Below are 19323 nucleotides of genomic sequence, written 5' to 3'. Positions count from 1 at the left end.
GACACAAACTCCATCCTCATTTGGGGGAATTCCAGTGTTTTCTCCAGGATGTCTGCAGATGCCAAGGTAATGATGTAATTTAGTCACGTCTGCCCACTCTGTGTTCCTTGGTCTTCTCTCTTTCCTCTTACCACTATCCTATTTTCCCCCTTATTTGGCTTTCCCCAAGCCCAATTCTCTATTCATTTCTGATGTTAAAGCATTTGGTAGCTCTCCCACAGTCTCTTTCTTTCCCCTTTAAATTTTTACAGCCAAAAAGCTTAACTCTGCTTCTCTAAACAAACAAGCAAACAAGTCCCTTCCCTAAGGAGAATTCCTGTGTCTCCTGCAGTCAGTTTACCCATTACTGTGTGTGGTTAAATCTGCATATTATCAATACCACCAGCTTATAAAAGTTTTGCATAGAAGTTAAAAATCCATTAAATGGCTTTGGGCCTGTCTAGAACTACTCCCTCATCAGCTGTGTTGGCCACTAAAGAGCCAGTCTCTTCTTCAAGCTTCAAGTTCCTCATCTATGGACGATAAACCATAGAAGAATCAATTTCATGGGTTATTGTGAAGCTTATATGAGGTGATTATCTAAAAATATTTACCAAAGTGTTTGGCCCATATTAGACCTCAAATTAATTATTTTTATTAACAGTATTTTTGCTAGTTTGATGCTTAAGCTTACTTTTTACTGAATAGAAGCATTACATTTTTATAAATAATTATAATGCTGAATAGTGACAAGTATACATATAGGAATACATAAGTGCACTTTAAAAATCAGTATTTTTATTTTATGAGATCAAAAAGTAATCATAAAATTAGAATAAAATACCACGCTTGCACACTTGCAATAACAAAAATATTGACTAAGATAATCCTAGCAACGAAAGTGTAGGGTACATGGAGGAAGATTCAGGGAAAGAGCCAACTTGGGCTGTTTCTCAGTAAGGAAACAACATTGCCCAGATAGCCAATCACCCACAATAGATTCATAGCTCTAAAGTAATTCTCATAAAATACCAATAAATTTCTTTTTTCTTCCCCCTCCACATATAATTACTCAATGAGTTCACCTTGTCCAGCCTAGACAAAGCCAATTTATCAAGACAGGGGAACTGCAATAGAGAAAGGCTAATTCACACAGAGCCAGCTGTGCAGGAGACCAGAATTTTACTATTACTCAAATCAGTCTCCCCAACCATTCAGGGATCAGAGATTTTAAGGGAAATTTGGTGGAGGTAAGACAGACAGGTGAGAAGGGCTCCAGCTGGCCTGTGCACTGGGAGAAATGCACACTGGGGTGGAGCCACAGAAGTCTGCCAGATTTACAGTGGGGAGGAGCCTGGCCTCTCTTCTTCCTGTGTGGAAACTAGGATTCAATCTTAAGCCCATGGGCAGGAAGCATACTCTCTCAATTCGCTGAGTCTCTGTTTCCCCCCTTTTATTTTCCTTTTTGCCCAATAAATTCCATTTTTTCTCACTCTTCAAATCGTCTGTGAGCCTAAATATTCATGGCTGTGTGAAAAGGATCACATTTTTAGGTGAACTAAGGAAAAGTCCCACAGCAGTTGGGGGAAGGCCAGTGAGTCAAGAGTGCTGATCAGTTGGGTCGGAGATAAAATCATAGGGAGTTGAAACTGTCCTCTTGCACTGAGTCAGTTCCTGGATTGCAGGGCCACAAGATCAGATGAGCCAGTTAATCCATCTGGGTGGTGCCAGCTGATCCATCAAGTTCAGGATCTGCAAAACATGTCAAGCACTGATCTTAGGAGCAATTTAGGGAGGGTCAGAATCTTGTAGCCTCCAGCTGCATGATTCCTAAATCATAATTTCTAATCTTGTGACTAATTTGTTAGTCCTACAAAAGCATGTTAGTCCTCAGGCGAGAAGGAGATTTGTTTTGGGAAAGGGCTGTTATCATCTTTGTTTTAAACTTAAGTTTCTCCCAAAGTTAGTTCAGCCTACGCTCAGGAATGAACAAGGACAGCTTGGAGGTTAGAAGTAAGATGGAGTTGGTTAGGTCAGTTTCACTGTCTCAGTTATAATTTTGCAATGGCAGTTTCACCCACACCCTAGTCTCTCTTTTTTAAACTTCAGAAAATTATTCTAAATTTCATCTCAAAGTTTAAAGGTTAATATACATAAAAACTTTTTAAAATATTGTCTTCTTCTTGAGAATGACTTGTTGACCATTAGGAGGTATTAGTTTTTCTGTGATACATATTTAGGAAATAAAGATGCTCATAACTAATAGCCTTACTTTCCTTTTGTCAGTGAACCCAGATTTCCTAAGTATGTTGTTGTTTAAGACAATGAAGAGAAACAAGATAGGATTCTGTCAGAGTTCCTGGCACAATTTGTCCACCTAACTTCTTCCCTAAGAGTGTTTTCTTTTTCCTCTCTCACCCTCTTAATAAGGAATATTAAAATCCTGAAGTTTTACAAAAGACAACATGTCTTAGTATTGGCGTCCTTCTATGGTGGAATATCTCTAGGCTGGAGAAATGTATTCTATTGAAATTCCAGCCCTCTTTTATTTTGGCATCAAAAAGCATTTGTGTTTTCCGCAGCAAAAATGAAAACTGATAGGACCACATTTTTACTGTTTTCTTCTATTAGACAGAGGGTTCACTCTTGAGGGCACACATGTTTATTTTTTCCTTCCAAGGATGCCATTTTACTTTTTAATAAACACAAAGTGAATGTTTTCTGAGAGGAGAAAGACATGGCCTCAGAGAATTCTAATGCTGACCAGGTTGTTTATCTTCTAACCGAAAATGTATTTATTGTTTGCTGCATCTTCACTCAACTTGTGGTCTAAGTTTGAGAGAGAGAGAGAAAGAGAGACAAAGAGAGAGAGAGAATTAATTAAGGAAGAAGATGGGAAATTACAGGAAGAAAAGTGTCTTGGGTCATCAGTTCTTAACAGCCATCTTTTCTGCCATACAGAAATCATAAAGGAAATAATTTAAAATTGGAAAACAATGCCAATCTTTCTAAAAGCTTATTATGTTACAAAGAAAATCAACCAATATATGAATAAATAGAGTTAAAGAAGAAAACTCAACCTTAATTAGTTTTCTACCTCTGTTTTTATCGTCTTTATCATCTCCTAACATTGGACTACTTTAACTAAACTTCCTTGAAAATTCCTTCTCTTCGATTCTCTGACCTAAGTAAAGTTACCTGGAGATGACCTCTTTTTATCCTGCCTTCTTGTAAATGTAGCTATTTCCTAAAGTTTTGCCCTTAAAACTCTTCTCTTCCCTTTCTGCACTCTTCTATTCAAAAAACACAGTCATCCCTGTTGGCTCAGTTATCACACTTAAGGAAATTTACTCCTAGATCTGTCTCTTCATTCCTGATTCCAACGCCCTAGTTGCAATAACAAACTCAACATTTATGTGTTGTTTTATATCTATACTGTTTTCCAGTTTCTTAACTCAAAAAGTCGGATTCATATTTTTTATCCTTTTTTTACCCTCAATTTTATAACTAGTTCCCAAATCTCAATGCTTTTTGCATTGTACACTCCTCCTTCCATTCTTATCCCCACCACCCAGTTTGAACCTTTTTTACTCCCTACCTTGGCTGCCAGGATCACTGCTCATGTCTTGCCCTTCCCCACTAGTATTTATCCATCCTACACACTGTGGTCAGATTAGTTTACTGAAAGCATTACTGAGATCCACTCCTCCTAAAGAAATCACAACCTCCACTTTAAGATCCATTTGAAATTCTACTTCCTCTATGGCATTTTTCCTCGGTATACACACTGTAATATCTTTATAATATCTTCCTTCTTTTATATCCCATAATATTGAGTGTGTTTTATGTCAGTTGCCTTACCCCAGAGCTATTTTTGTGACAAAGCACACAGAAAAAGGGAAATTGAGAACTTTTCAAAAAACCAGTATCACAAAAATGAATCTAGGTCTCCCAATATTATATTTTGCATCCTTTATTTATGTAAACTTTCAGAGTATTAATTTGATAACTGTTTTTCAGCATTCTATGAATTCTTCATTCACTTGAGTTAGATATTAACGCTGAACTCTCTTAATTACTCAAAGAGTATGGTATAAAGGAAGATTGACACCCTTCTAGAAAATGGTAATTTGGTACAAAAAAATGTTACTAGAAAGAGTGAGAGAAGACATGGAATGCAATCTGTATGTACTATTACAGTTTTGTGAACTTCGAATTGAATTTCTGAAATAAAGCAGCTCACTTTTGCATTATCTGGAACCTGTCCAGAATGAAATCTCAACGACCTGTGATTCCTCAAGGCCACACAAAAGCCCAGCTCTAATGATGAACAATCACCTCCATTCTTCCTGTTTCTTACTGTCACCGATGGTTTTTTAAATGGCTGCAAAAATCACAGTTACCCAACTCTCAGAGAAAAAAAAAGTACTGCTAAAATCAAGGGTGTAGCTAGCTCATTTATACAGATTAAAAATATCAATATTCTTTACCACTATTTTTCATCTTGCCCTATAAATGTAGCATCACCCAAAAGCTAGCAGCCCAAGAAAATTACATCATATTTTAGTATGTTCATGGTACAAAATTGTTCTCATATGGCTGGCAATCTGAAAGATGGTTTATATTTAAAAAGAACTTCAACCAGAAATTAGCACATTTGGAGTTCATGTGACCATGGTCATGATGTTGAACAGCTCTCTCACCTTATTCCCCACCTTTTGTTATTCCTAAGAAGAAAGAAGTATGTTAACTTAGTTAAATATTCAAATTAAATATCTTAAGTGAAAAATACGTATGACTGGAAGAAAGAGGAGATTGAGTAGAAGAAAGAGATTACTTATAACTAAATTTTTGCATACACAGTATCAAAAACAAATCAAGTAATGTCAAACCTAGCGACTGCATGCTTCATAAAAATAGTGCTGCCTCTCTTCACTTTAGTGAAAAGAAACTTCCTCAGTTACTTAAATGATTGGAGGCAAAAATTTTATGGCAAAGAGAAGCTTTCAGCTGGAGGTATAAATTTTTTAGATTTTTAGAACACACAAAAGTCTGAAGTAATCTAGAATAAACCAAAGCAGCATTTCTCAAATTCTTTTCTATAGTTTGTTTGTTAATAAGAGCTCTTAAACTTTTGGAAATCCCAAATAACCCTGTCAAAAATTTTAATATTTAACTCACCCCACAGATGAATATTTTTGAAAATATTTATAATTGATCAGACTTTTGCTACATGATCCATTAGGTAACATCAGACTTAAGTCCTAGAACATTTACTTAAAGTAATAAAGTTGAACTGAACTTCACTCCTAGTAGAATTATTGCTTAAAAATAAGAAATACCTCTCCTCCTTTTTGCTGTCTTCTAAAACCCACTCTTAAAGCCACTTTGCTTTGTTAACTTTCATAGCATGTATTCTCACTACAGCCTTCAACACCTGAAAAATTAGTGGAAGAATTTGACTGATTATAGAGGCTGTTTTCCTTGTTCCACAGCTTGTTCTAAAAGGGATACTCAGCAGAACTTGCATTTTTTTTCTTTCATTTTGTGCTGTCTGCATGAGTAATTACCTCCCTGATTTCTGAGATGCAATTGAGTAGCTTCCACATTAGAAAAATCCAAAGATTGATAGAGCCATCTCTCCTAAAGGATTAGACTGCTGCTGTAATTCCGCGGAGTAGGTCATTCAAATAGCAACATGCTACAAAGTTTAATTTATCTAGTTTTTAAAAGCTAGATATTGTTACCAATTCAAGGGAAACTGGAAAGTTCTCATAGGTCTTTTATATAGGTGATGATCTTTTATATTCCCCTGCAGCATTGCTTCCTGCCCTCATGGAATGTGTCATCCCAGATGACCAAGGTTCAGAGTTCACTATTTTGAAAATAAAGCATGTGACAATTAATTTATTCATCTGTTAATGATAATTTCTGAATATCTGTGCTGATAACTTCAGAGCAAGCTGAAATCAACTGTGCAAACTTCTTTGCAGTATTTGAATTATGAAGAAGCCTGATACCTGCTTCACTAATGAAGAATTACTTCTTTTAAACAGGTGTCATCGAATGGGGTAGGCTGTCGTGGCAAAATAGCATAGACTGGTGGAATAAAGAACAGAAATTTATTTCTCACAGTTTTGAAGGCTGAATATCTGAGATCAGGGTGCCAGCACAGTCAAGTTCTGGTGAGGGCTCTCTTCCTGGGTTGCAAATGGCTGCCTTCTCACTTTGTATTCACAAGGTAGAGGGAGAGAAAGCTATCTCTGGTGTGTCTTCCCCTTTTGTAAAGACACCACTTCTAGCAAATCAGAGATCCCTGTCTTTATAACCTCATTTAATCTTAATTACTTCCTTAAGGGTCCAATCTTCAATATAGTTATACAGGGGGTTAGAGCTTCAATATACGAATTTTGGAGGGACAAAATCCAGTCCATAACATGGCTTGAAGAAAAATAAACAGCCAATGAGAATTCACACATTTATATGCATAAAATCTGTACAATTCCCAATTCATGTTATGTGTGGAATCTGGGCTTGGGCTCTGGTTCTTTTCTTTCTTTCTTTCTTTTTCTTTCTTTTTTAAACTAATCAGTCTGGTGGTCCCCTGTATCAGGCAGGGTATCTGGTATATGTACTACAGAGATTGCAAAAACCATTACAAATGAAATTATTTGAGCTAGCCAAAGAAAACTGAATCAAATTTTGTTTATTCCCTCATACTTTTCAAGTTAGCTTATTTATTATGTTTACAAGCTTATTTAATTTGTTGCAGATGTTCAGTGGACAGTTTTGTAAGCATTCACTGTTAGAATACTTTTTCATCAAATCCATTTTCCAAATGTCTCAATAATGACAAAAGACCCCCTAACAGAATATAAAGCCAGGAAATTCATCTAAACATCACAACTGTAATCATAAGTGGTATAAGCTGTAGTTGCTGTCTGATTAATTTTGGCTCAGTGTAATGTTGCTGGAATGATTATTTTTTCTCTTTGAATAAAAGTAAACACCAAAGTGAAGAGGATATAGGAAAAAATGGTGGCCTTTTAAACTAAATTATCAATAAAAGCAGTGAGTTTAATTCTCAGATAATCTTATAAAAATAGGCTATTTTCTAGCAGCAGTATTGAAAATAGACTCATACTTTCTTGATAAAATGACTGTTTTTTCATTTAAATATATTTTTACTCTACGTAGTTGGGCACATTTGTTTAAAAAAGTTTTCTGTTATTTATTCTTGGCTTTTAAAACTAGTTCTGTTCCATAGTCAGTTTAACTGAGAAGCAAGATCTTTGTAAGTTCGCTGCACATTTAATTAATAGAAATCCAACCTCCCAAGACAAACCACAGATGCTGTACATATTTAGCAGGGTCTTCTAACCAGCTGCACTAATCTGGGCTGTAACACTACCCTGTAGCTAAACATCTGGACAGAGCTAGAAAACAGAATAATAAATAGTTTTAGATTTCTTTCAGACAGATGCCTACAGGTGACATCACAAAACATAAACATGGAAATGGAAACAGAAATATTTGTTGCCTGATATAGCATTACCACTTGAAAGACAGGTCATGCAAATTTCTCAATACTGCCCTCAACAAATTTGACTTAAAACAACACCATTTTCCATTTTATAACTAGCTGTCAGATTGCATAGTATAAAATCTTAGAGTTCAAACAGAGATGAGGTAGTACAGTTATAAAAATTGTACCACATCCTGAAAAAGCTAAAGCACTGTCTCTCTTATGATTTAGTACTTATGTTAGGAATAAATTTAACTTCCCTAGAGAGCATCATGTCAAAAAAATGCTCTTATATCCTAACCCTTCCCACTTTGTTAGGACACCATTGAATTCACCATAAGATTGGTGAGAACTGGTTGGTTACCTTTTTTTTTTTTTTTTTTTTGAGGCGGAGTCTCGCTCTGTCGCCCGGACTGGAGTGCAGTGGCCGGATCTCAGCTCACTGCAAGCTCCGCCTTCCGGGTTTACGCCATTCTCCTGCCTCAGCCTCCGGAGTAGCTGGGACTACAGGCGCCCGCCACCTCGCCCGGCTAGTTTTCTTGTATTTTTTTAGTAGAGACGGGGTTTCACCGTGTTAGCCAGGATGGTCTCGATCTCCTGACCTCGTGATCCGCCCGTCTCGGCCTCCCAAAGTGCTGGGATTACAGGCTTGAGCCACCGCGCCCGGCCTGGTTGGTTACTTTTAAAGCTTCTATCAGAGAGGCAGATTTTTCTGACTGTATAGAATTTAATAGAGTAGCTGACATTATTTGTTTTCATTTTAACACAGTTGGAAGTTGAAAGGGCTTCTATACCAGTTGCTTTGAGTATCATGCTTCCAGAGTAGCCAAACAACTTCTTGCTTTCAGGGTAGATTTAAACATATTTTGATGAACAGAGAAATAATAAAGAATGTCTTATCCCTAATGGAAAATTTTCATTGTAATAGATAGAAATTCAAACTATAGTTATACAATAGACATATTCTTTCTAGAAAGGGATTAATTGTAAATATATGTCCCTTTCTCAGATTAGAAATCAAGAGCTATCATATTCAAATAATTTAAGCCTAAAATAAACATAGCCAATGCATACAGGATAGGTTATTTGAAAACTTTAGTTTGATTCTGAAGGAACACTATACATTAAGAAAATAGTTCTTATCCCCCTGGGAACTCATAGTTCATTAATTAAGGTCTCCATGTAATCCTAGATAAAATGTGATAAAGTTTTATTTTTTTATAAAAATTTGTCATTCAGTAATTTGGAATAAACATTCCCAGTTCAGAGTTTGTTTTTATCTTCTCAATGTTATTTCAAACATATTTAGAAAGTGAACTTTAAAAGCTTTCTTAGGAATGCATACTTAGATATCAACATTCGTGGAGGACAATATCATTCTCTTAGGTTCTTAGACTTAGGTTTTTTTTCTTTTCTATCATATCTTTTAGAAGATTTAATTGCCTCTATATTCCTATAAAAAGGCTATCTTCATATAAAAAAAGAATTAGAGGTTTTTGAATGTTTTTTATTCTTTCTATTGTAGGAGAAAGTACTCAAATACATGCTGTTAAAAATTCACATCATTGCTGTAGCTGAAAAAAAAAACAGAAGTTTACCATTTGACGATGAGAGAGGAAAGAATACCCTGAAAACTGGTAGTTTACTGAGCATCATTTTCACTGTAATAAAAAGGTAAGTAAGTTTCATAAAGTGTGTTTGGAATGGTATCAAATGAGGAAAAAGAATTTTCTCATTCTAACATTCAGTGTCTTCTTGAGAGACAGCCCAGGGTTTGGGGAGTAGAAGAATTCCAGAGACACTTCGTTAGAGGATAAAGTCATATCTAGATAAGAACCAATAAATTAAAATATAATAGGATATAATTGTATGAAAATAGAAGGATAAATAAGCTGAACATAAAGACATGGATTAAGAAACTAACTTTTATTTACTTCATTTATAAACACATATGTATTTGTATATAATTATATAGCTAGAAAGATAGGTAGATTAATATTTATGTAAAGATATCTATCTATATTCACAAATCTATGCATATATTTTTTCCAGGAGCAAAAGTCTAATATTTGATAGAATATTTCCTCCAGATAGCAAGAAAAAATCCTACTTATACAAGTGTAATACTTTGTTATTATTTTACATTTATTACAAAATGCCTCATTGTAAGTATATTATGTAGCATACTCCCCAAACTTTTGCTAAGACAACAATATGTGGGAGCAATTATCTTGTCAATTTACTCTGTATAACATACTTGACTCAAATTATTATTTGGAAACTATTCAGCCCAGATAACAATGCATGTGGGGTATCCTCAACAACGTATTTATATATTTTTAAAACAATTAATTAGAAAAGATTGATATCAAAATTGTGGAGTAAGGGCTATACATAGTAAAATCAAAATATTATATATTATATATACACATATATACTACAGGTGCATGTATATAATATACATATGTAATATATACACACAACACACATATGCATTGTGTGCATGTACTTATATTTTATGTATAGTTATGTAGTATATATGCTTAAATAGTATATTTTAAAATAATATATTTTCTATGTAAAATATAAGTATATATATTGATATGTAACAGGATGGATTAGGCAAATCCAAGGGATCATCAAACGTGCAGAAGTCAAGGGTGAGTATCCCCCACTGAGTAACGTCTCTGATTGCTATGCTGCTCCTTGAACACATCAGGTATGTTGCCACCTTGAGCCACTGGATTTAGCTGCTCTCTTCCTGTGGAATGTTCTTTCCCCATACAGATGCACATCTTTCTCCATTAACTCTTTCAAATCTCATTCAGGTTTCAACTTGTCAACTTGCCATGAGAATTTCCCTGACCCCCTCTTCAAAATTGCTCTTCTACATCCCTAGTCCCTGTACACCTCATCCCCTTAATTGTTCTAGGTTTGATTGTTGTGTGGTGTGGTGTGGTTGTTTTGTGACTGTGATTGTAAACTATTTATTACTTTTGTTATAAGTGGTTTAAATTAAATATAACAACAACAATCTTTGTAGTATTACAATAACCATTCATTGTAACTAATAGTTGTAGTTACAACTAATAGTTACTGGGATTCTGTCAATCATCCACATTTTTATTCTTTCTAAATGTATCCAAGATGTAAAGATATCTGCTATCTAATAGGAAAGATGGAAATCATTCTCTCTATTTGCACTCAGAACAGAATTTCTTAAGCCTAACAGAAAAGAAAGTACATCATTCATGTCCCTTATTTCATAGGACCTCTTAGAGTCCCAGGAGAATGTTCTGTTCATTAAGCAGTAAGCCTGGGGTTATTGGCAAAATTTCACTAAATCCTTCCACATCACTTACTGCTGGCATGGATTTCTGTGCAAGAGAGCACATATTCTCCATCCTGGTGAAATGTCTTATACTGGCTAAAGTGCAAACCAAATTTCCTGAATCTTAACTCCTGAGGGGAGTGCCTCTCCTTATCTTATCACCTATAACCCTACACTTAATTTCCTGGTCCAACCCCCTGCTAGATCTGGTTCATAAGGGATTAAGGAGAGAATTGAATAGAGGCATGCTGATCTCCAAAGGAACTGAATTTACTTCCTGCACACTAAAATCTTACTGTCATGCTTTATTTTCTGAAGGGATTTTTCCTCCAACACCCTCAAATGAGATTGGGAACCCCTTCTCCAGAAACTGAAAACTTGCTTTTAGCCTGTTAATTCACAAGTCACTGGAAAACCTGGTTACATTACCTGAAACAAGCCCAAAGGTATCACCAGCTTCATCTTAACTAGGTGGAATGATCACCAAAGATACCTGATCCAGAAGGTATTCCAATCGTCTAATCGTCTCTCCCCAGAGTGTGACACGTGGGAGGGGCAGTGCTTCTCAGAATCCTCGTGCTTATAAAAAGGAACTGGATAAAGAAAAGAAACTAATTAAACAAAACAAAAACAAACAAGGCAACAAGGGCAAACACAGTGTAATAAAAGATAACAAACAAGTTTTTTTTTTTAATGCATGGGTTCAAGGATTTTTAATGCATAGATTTAGAAAGTAAGGATAATTGATTCTAAGAGGCACTTTTTTCAATTTAACATCTCTAAAATCAGAATTATCGTGGTACAAAAAATAAGCTGCATCTTACAATGAAATAATTTATGTTGTTATGCTCTTATAAATAAGAAAAATAATAGCTATCCAATATCTTACCAAATTATTTTGAGGTTACTTTCAGCACATAAAGAAAATTTCAAATATCTTACCTATCAGACATTGACTCAGAAAAATAAAAACAGAATCTGGTTTAGGAAAAATAATTTTTATGCTAAAATTGTAATAAGTAAACTGAAGGCATTAGAACAGGAAGCAAAGCCCTGGGGAGGTAATTAATGATTTAAAGTTTCTAGTCTGACTGGAAGCATTCATTCCACACACGGAAGCATAAAAATTATGTTTATGATTATGATATCATATCAGAAAATAATAAATGTATGAAAGTTATGTTTTATAAATATTTTAGATAAAATGTAAATATTACAATATAATTTTCCATAAAATTCTTATCTTAAGAAGTTGAATAGAGGTCAGCTTAAACCCCTTTGATGAAAAATCTTAGGATAAACCAAAATTCCTTTTTCTATTAAAATGTCACCAATACCAATATTACTAGAGCTTATACAATACCTACTGTATTATGTATTCTGACCCAGGCATCCGTCTTAAGGAACATGCTTACGGGGACCATCTCCGCCACAGGCCAGCAAGACAATTTTAAGAGACTCCAAGTTACTCTGAGGATGTGGTATATTTGTCAGTAGACTCAGACTCAGGAATCTGCACAATGAATAAATATGTAGGATTTATTAACATATTCAATTTCTAATTAAAGTACAGTCAATCCATTTAACAGTAAAGAACTAAAAGTAGAATTAGATGATAGAGGAAATGTGGAGAAGGTATAGCTGGTTGAATAGTGGTCTCCAAAAAAATATGCCAAGTCCTAACACTGGCACTAAATGTGACCTTACTTGTAAATAGATGTCTTTGCAGATGTAATTAGATTAAAGATTCCCAAATGAGATCACGGTGGGCTCTCAACCCAATGCCTGGTTTCCTTAAAAAGAAGAGAGAGATTTAAGAGACAGACACACAAAGAAGAAGTCCACGTGAAGAAAGAGGTAGAAAGAGGTTGGAATGGTGCAGCTACAAGTCAAAGAATGCCAAGGATTGCCTGCTGCCACAGAAGTCAGGAAAGAGGCATGGAACAGACTCTTCTGTGGTGCCTTTAGAGAAAAAAAAAAAAAAATCCCTAACACTTTGATTTCAAAACTCTCGCTTCCAAAACTGTGAAAAAGGAATTAATTTCTGTTGTGGTAAGACACCAAGTTTGTGGTAATAGGTTACAAAAACTCCAGGAAACAAACACAGGAGTTGAGAGTAAAACTGCAGAGAGAGGACAAAATAAGGAGAGAAACAAAGTATTATGCAAATGAGATGAGATGGTAGACTATGCCATTACTCACCCTAGAAATATAAGAAGTGCTAAAGGTAAGTAGGTAGCTTTAGCACTGGCTGCATTTTTTATGATAAAATAAGACTTTGTCAGGTGCCATCATATGATCTACTCTTCAGTTTCCATTTCCAAAACAATGGGAAGTAGAGCAGAAAGATTAAGCATATGGATACTGAAGGCTAAACTGCCTAGTTTCACATCCTCCTCCATTTCATAGCTTGTGTTTCGTATTTGTGTGTTTGTTTCATCTGTAAAATGGTGATGATGATAAGACATATCTCAGAGCTTTTGAAAGGATTAGATGAATTAATATACATAAAGTGCTTAAAACACCATAAGATCTATATATGTGTTTACTTTTATTATTCAAGGTATCGTTGCCATCAAAGTTTGTGAATTCTCTAATTTTAACTCGACAGTGTTACAGGTCTAATGCACAAATTTAATTTTTGAAGTGAGCAAATCATACTACATTACAAAAAGGATGAAAATAAGAGTGGGAACTCCAAAAAGGAGTTCAGGAGATCATGAGAGAATACAGAATTGAATCGGGGCTCTGCTGAAGATGCTGACTTCTCTGCTGTGCTCTACAAAACAAGATACCAGCTAAGGTGGCACTAAGAAGGTCCTCCAGAAGGAAGGTGGGGCACTCTAGGGCCAGATAGTAACTTCACAGGTCCATGGACCCCCTTCTACAAAAAACATCCTCCCCTCCTATACTTTGTCTCTCTGCATCTGTAGTTTGAGATTATATTTATTTTTTTTTTCTATTCAGTTTTCTCATTGCTCCCTTTGTTGAACTCTCATTTTGATCCAGTTTCTTTATCTTCTCATGACTTTTAATTTCTTATTTTGTATTTTCCTTTGGTCATTATCAATATTATTTATGTTGTGTTCACTTAGAAACTGAATGGTGATTTTATCCCTTATCCTCTTAAATTGTTTAGAAGTAAATCTTATGTATCACATACACACATATTATACTCTTGCCTTCGCTTGCACCTTATGAGGAAAATCTTCCCTGACTTTTCAAAGTGTCTTCTTCACTCTTCCCTGATTTTTCTAAGTATCTTCTTTCATCCCTGCATTATATAAGAAGACCTTTCTCATTCACTGAAACAAGAAGCATTTTACTACATTTTAAAATATTGCATGGCTTGATAAATATCCCAAAGGGAGTACCATTTTTCTAGCAGTTTAATTCTTTTGAAAGTGTCAACTACAGTATACTGAAGTGTTAATGTTAAAAGAGGCCTTTAAAAAAATCTTTTAAAAGCATTTTGAACAAGTGTAATGGAGTCCAAGTTAATCTTTTTATTAAATATTCATGAAAAAGAAAATGTGGAAGAGCTCAACCTTTTTCACATGAAAATAAGGTTTAAATAATTTGAAGTGATGATTAAATGTGGGTATTAAATAAATTGTAATGTAGTTGCAAATTTTTTAGTAAATTCTACTTTTTCTGTACCAGATATCCCCCATAACTTCCACCCATCATCTCTTACCTTATGATAATATATAGGTAATACTGTAATCATTTTCTCAAAAATATTGAGCCATGTTTACAGTTTTAACTAAAGTTAGTCATATGAGCTAACAGGATCTCGAAGACTCTGATATTTTGTGATGATGTAAATTTTGCATTAAGGCTTTCTCCTTAGTTCAAAATCTAACTATAGGACCACTGCAAGTGTTTAGTAAATCATCATCCAGCTTTTTAATATACTCTAATTTTTCATAAATATCACAGAATATTTGGAATAGTGGAAAGAAGGTAAGAAAAGAAAGGGAAAGGGAAGAATCAAAAACCAAATTGCATTCATTTTTACTTTGTGATCTAGCACAGTAATTATTTTGCCTACCTGTCGGAGGTGGACAGAGCTGAAACAATTTTTTTAACTTTTGTTCATATTTAAGAAAGTGTATAAATTTGACCTTAGAAGAGGAACTTCTGTTTGAGGTCTGGAGGTATATGCCACATCTGGGTCCCACGACAAGAGAGCAAGACTACACCACAGTTCTGTTGTCCCTGGGTTTGGAAGAAAAACAACTGCTTCTGTGGCCATTCAAACCTGCTGCCATTTTGAGTAGTCTTCTTCCACACCTCCCTGAATTTCAAGCTCCTTGGAAAATGGTGCTTGCCATCTGTACCTATGTGACAAACCTGCACGTTCCACACATGTATCCCAGAACTTAAAGTTAAATTTAAAAAAAGAAAGAAAAGAAAACTGAAAAGAAAAGAAAATGGTGTTTGCTTTATGAGGCATATCAGTTGTGTCTCTATGATCAAAATTCTGTTAAATCTCAAGGGGCAAAAAGCAGTAAGGCTCTGGGAAAGTTAATGTACCTCTTTCTCCTTGCAGAGCCTCCTCTTTCTTACCTTACAGATAAGCAACCAGTTTTGTGTGTTCTTGCCTCAGGAATTTTGACATTTGTAATGGAGTAAAAGACATGAAAGATAATGGCAAGTGTCCAGGAGTGTCAGCTTAGAGGGAGAAAGCTTCTGAAGTCAAGGAGAATCCCTAAGACAGGTAGGAGGACATGTTTTTAACCTCTGTAATAACAGTAATCATTCAGATATGTGTAAAATATATCTGAAGATAAGGTCCTTGCCATTGAAGTTTCAAGGCTCATAGAATCCCTGTGCCTCAAGAGTAGCAAAGTAGTTGAAGAGCTTGCATATTTAAAGGGGAATCTCTAAAGTTACCAGTGCGAGACAATGATTGGCTCTTCCCTATATCTCAGTTCTATGAGTGACTGTCATAACCCTTTTAGGGAGGGTCTTATTATTCAGATTAAATTTCCAAACAGTCTTGTAGGAAGAGAATCTCTATGTTAGAACTAGTTTGATTTTTAAGAAAGTAGAGGAAAGCATTGGCTCCCACACACTGAGTTTGTAAGCTAAAACCTGTTAAGCATTAAAGTGACCCTTACTGTGGGAGTTTTGAAGGAAAACAGTGTCCTGTGGCTCTTGGAAGTTTAAGCAGAGATGGAAGGGGAAAAAAAAGCAAGCCATAGGAACAGAATGACAAACAATGTCCTTGGGTAAGAGAAAACCAAGTGGCCAGAAATAGATGAAACAATAACTTTTCTTGAGATATAGTTCATAAAAAAAAGCATTGATTTGAGAATGGATGTTGTACACCTCAATTTTATACACAGATCTACCTACAGTTTTACATGTGTGAAATACAAAAAGTCTATTGCATTACATGATTCTTTTCAACAAAGCTGCTCATGATCATTGTGATCACATACAGTGAGAAATATTCTGTATGTAATACAATATTAAGCTAGAAAAAGAGAGAAGTTACCTCTAAAATGAAACATAGATATTTTTATACATAACTATGAAAACAAAGTATTCATTGATCCTATATGATCAAATATCTATTGGGTCAGAATAGCAGGAATAAAAAAAGAGGGAGACTGTTCATAGTAGCAAAGACTTGGAACCAACCCAAATGCCCATGAACGATAGACTAGATAAAGAAAATGTGACACATATACACCATGGAATACTATGCAGCCATAAAAAAGGATGAGTTCATGTCCTTTGCAGGGACATGGATGAAGCTAGAAACCATCATTCTCAGTAAACTAACACAAGAACAGAAAACCAAACATCACATGTTCTCACTCATAAGTGGGAGCTAAACAATGAGAACATATGGACACAGGAAGGGGAACATCACACACCAGGGCCTGTCAGGGGCTGAGGGGCTGAGGAGAGATAGCATTAGGAGAAATACCTAATGTAGATGACGGGTTGATGGGTGCAGCAAACCACCATGGCACACGTATACCTATGTAACAAACCTGCACATTCTACACATGTATCCCAGAGCTTAAAATATAATAAATTTTTAAAACAGAGGGAGATAAGGTCTTGTCCTTGGGGATCTCACAAAGTGTCTAGAAAAGCCAAATCTATGAATGAATAATTTGAAAACAATGTATTTATCCAAATGTTAGCATATTTGGCAGAATGTTATAAACATCCAGAGAAAGAGAAGACTGACATGACAGGGAATTCTCCCCAAAGGATAGGGAAAGAATCAAGAAGAAATTCAGGCCATAGAAAGATCCTTCTAAACACATATTTTCTGTCAGATTTACTTTAACAATGGACGAGTACTGCCACTATATTCGAAATTAAAGTAAAAATAAAAACAACTGAAATAAGAACAATTGATGGGCTCTGTGTATCAATATTTGAAAATTTATATCACATATATGTTTTATCACCAAATTTACATTAGCACAGTAAACATGAAAGTCTAAATTTACCAGTGCCCATGGGGAGACAAAGTAATCAACTCTCGGCATACAAAATTTCTGCTCCATTTTACTCCAAATACATCCTATCATTCACTTACACGTTGGAATTACTACACATAATAAAACACAACCAAATTTACCCCAACACCAGAGATTCTCCCAAACTCTAAGTTTCAGCTGTGGAAAGAAACAATTGAACAGACTTGATACTCAGACCATCACAAGTCTCCTAGGTAAATTCTGAGGGTTTGGTAAAATGATAAAAATCTGCTCCCCAGCGGGAAGTCTAGTTGACTACCATAGTTAGACATGGAGCTCTAATCATTATTCAGCATGTCTTACAAAAAGGTCTAAAATCGTGGGAAAACTCTTTGTTTTTTTCTTACTTAAGTGGCACACAAGGAGGTGAAAACCTACAAAAGCCATTCAACATAGATCTTATTAACCAACATTAACTGCCTACCCTGGGAATTTAGTCCTGGTTCTCAAAAGCAAATAATAAAAAGTAAATTTCATCACACAGGGATTTTTTTTTTTTTTTTTTTGGTTGAGTTTACAAGTGTAGTAAAGAGGTTAAACAAAATGGCCTTAAAGGCCACAAATGTCCAACAGAGAAAGCCTGCTTCCTAGGATTCAAATCTATTGCAAAAATTACCTGTTTTTATCAGACAGTTTTCTTTTGATCTCTATAAACTCGCTGAGCTCCCTTATACTCTCATTGCACACGAAACTTTTATGAAGCTCCAATTAATTTCATTGTTTATCTAAGAGAATAAAACTCTACCATTTCATTGCAGTTAAATCAGATAAAGCATTCATGTAAGTTTGATAACTGGTGCACGTGATTTTTCAGTATTTCTATGTATATGTTAAAGATATTTGGACAAGATTGTTAGTAGATACATTCTGATGGCTTCCCTGTGGTATTAATTTCACCAATAAAATATCCATTTGGCATGTAATATAACAAATATAAGATTTAGTTGGCATTGTTAGACTTCAAAAATGGAACACCAGAATGATTGCTTATATTCTTGCTCCACAATTAGCTACTTAATTATTGTGAGGGAGTTAATTATGTAAGTCAACTAAATATTATGAAAGGATAATATATGAAGGTTAGCTCATAAATTCTTGTTTGTTTTTCTTTTTTTGAGACAGAGTCTTGCTCCACCAGCCAGGCTGGAGTGCAATGACATGATCTTGGCTCACTGCAACCTCCGCCTCCCAGGCTCAAGCGATTCTCCTGCCTCAGCCTCCCGAGTAGCTGGGATTACAGGCGCCTGCCACCATGCCAGGCAATTTTTTTCTTTTTTTGTATCTTTAGTAGAGACGGGGTTTCACCATGTTGACCAGGCTGGTCTTGAACTCCTGACCTCAGGTGATCCTCCCACCTTGGCCTCCCAAATTGCTGTGATTACAGGTGTGAGCCACCATGCCTGGCCTAGCCCATGTATTCTTAACTTCGTTTTGTGTTATAATCATGCTCAGGGAGTAAACATTTCTAGCCAGAATTCAGCAATCTAGTTTAAGTATACAAATCAAGTTAATAAATGTATGCGTTGATCTACAATGGGTTTCCATCTTCCCCTAATATCTCCTGGTTCTATTTACCATCAAATTACCAAATCTGATCTTTAACAGAAATTAATACTATTTTAGAAATAAGCAGTTATTAATTTATAAATTAGGGCCAGGTGCAATGGCTCACACCTGTAATCCCAGCACTTCGGGAGACTGAGGTGGGTGGATCACCTGAGGCCAGGAGTTTGAGATCAGCCTGACCAACATGATGATACCCCATCTCCACTAAAAACACACAAAAAATTAGCCGAGCATGGTGGTGGGCACCTGTAATCCCAGCTACTCGTGAGGCTGAAGCAGGAGAATCGCTTGATCCCGGGAGGTGGAGGTTGCAGTGAGCTGAGATCGCACCACTGCACTGCAGCCTGGGCAACAGAGCAAGAAAAAAGAAAGAGAGGGAGAAAGGGAGGGAAGAGGAGGGAGGGAGGGAG

At 35.6% G+C, this 19323-nt stretch overlaps 1 long non-coding RNA gene across 1 annotated transcript; it reads right to left on the bottom strand.

Annotated features, from left to right (window-relative positions):
• Positions 1–10588: 10588 nt before the first annotated feature.
• Positions 10589–14148, bottom strand: LOC105516856. Its single transcript, XR_001002557.1, has 3 exons — positions 14018–14148; positions 12203–12348; positions 10589–11428 (listed from the first exon to the last, which is right to left on the bottom strand). It is a non-coding gene; the product is annotated as an uncharacterized LOC105516856 (long non-coding RNA).
• Positions 14149–19323: the final 5175 nt, after the last annotated feature.

Source organism: Colobus angolensis, unplaced genomic scaffold (genome assembly GCF_000951035.1).
Source record: "Colobus angolensis palliatus isolate OR3802 unplaced genomic scaffold, Cang.pa_1.0 Scaffold292, whole genome shotgun sequence".
Classification (NCBI taxonomy): Eukaryota; Metazoa; Chordata; class Mammalia; order Primates; family Cercopithecidae; genus Colobus; species Colobus angolensis.
The sequence above is the reverse complement of the archived record's forward strand: the minus strand, read 5'-3'. Positions and strand labels throughout refer to the sequence as shown.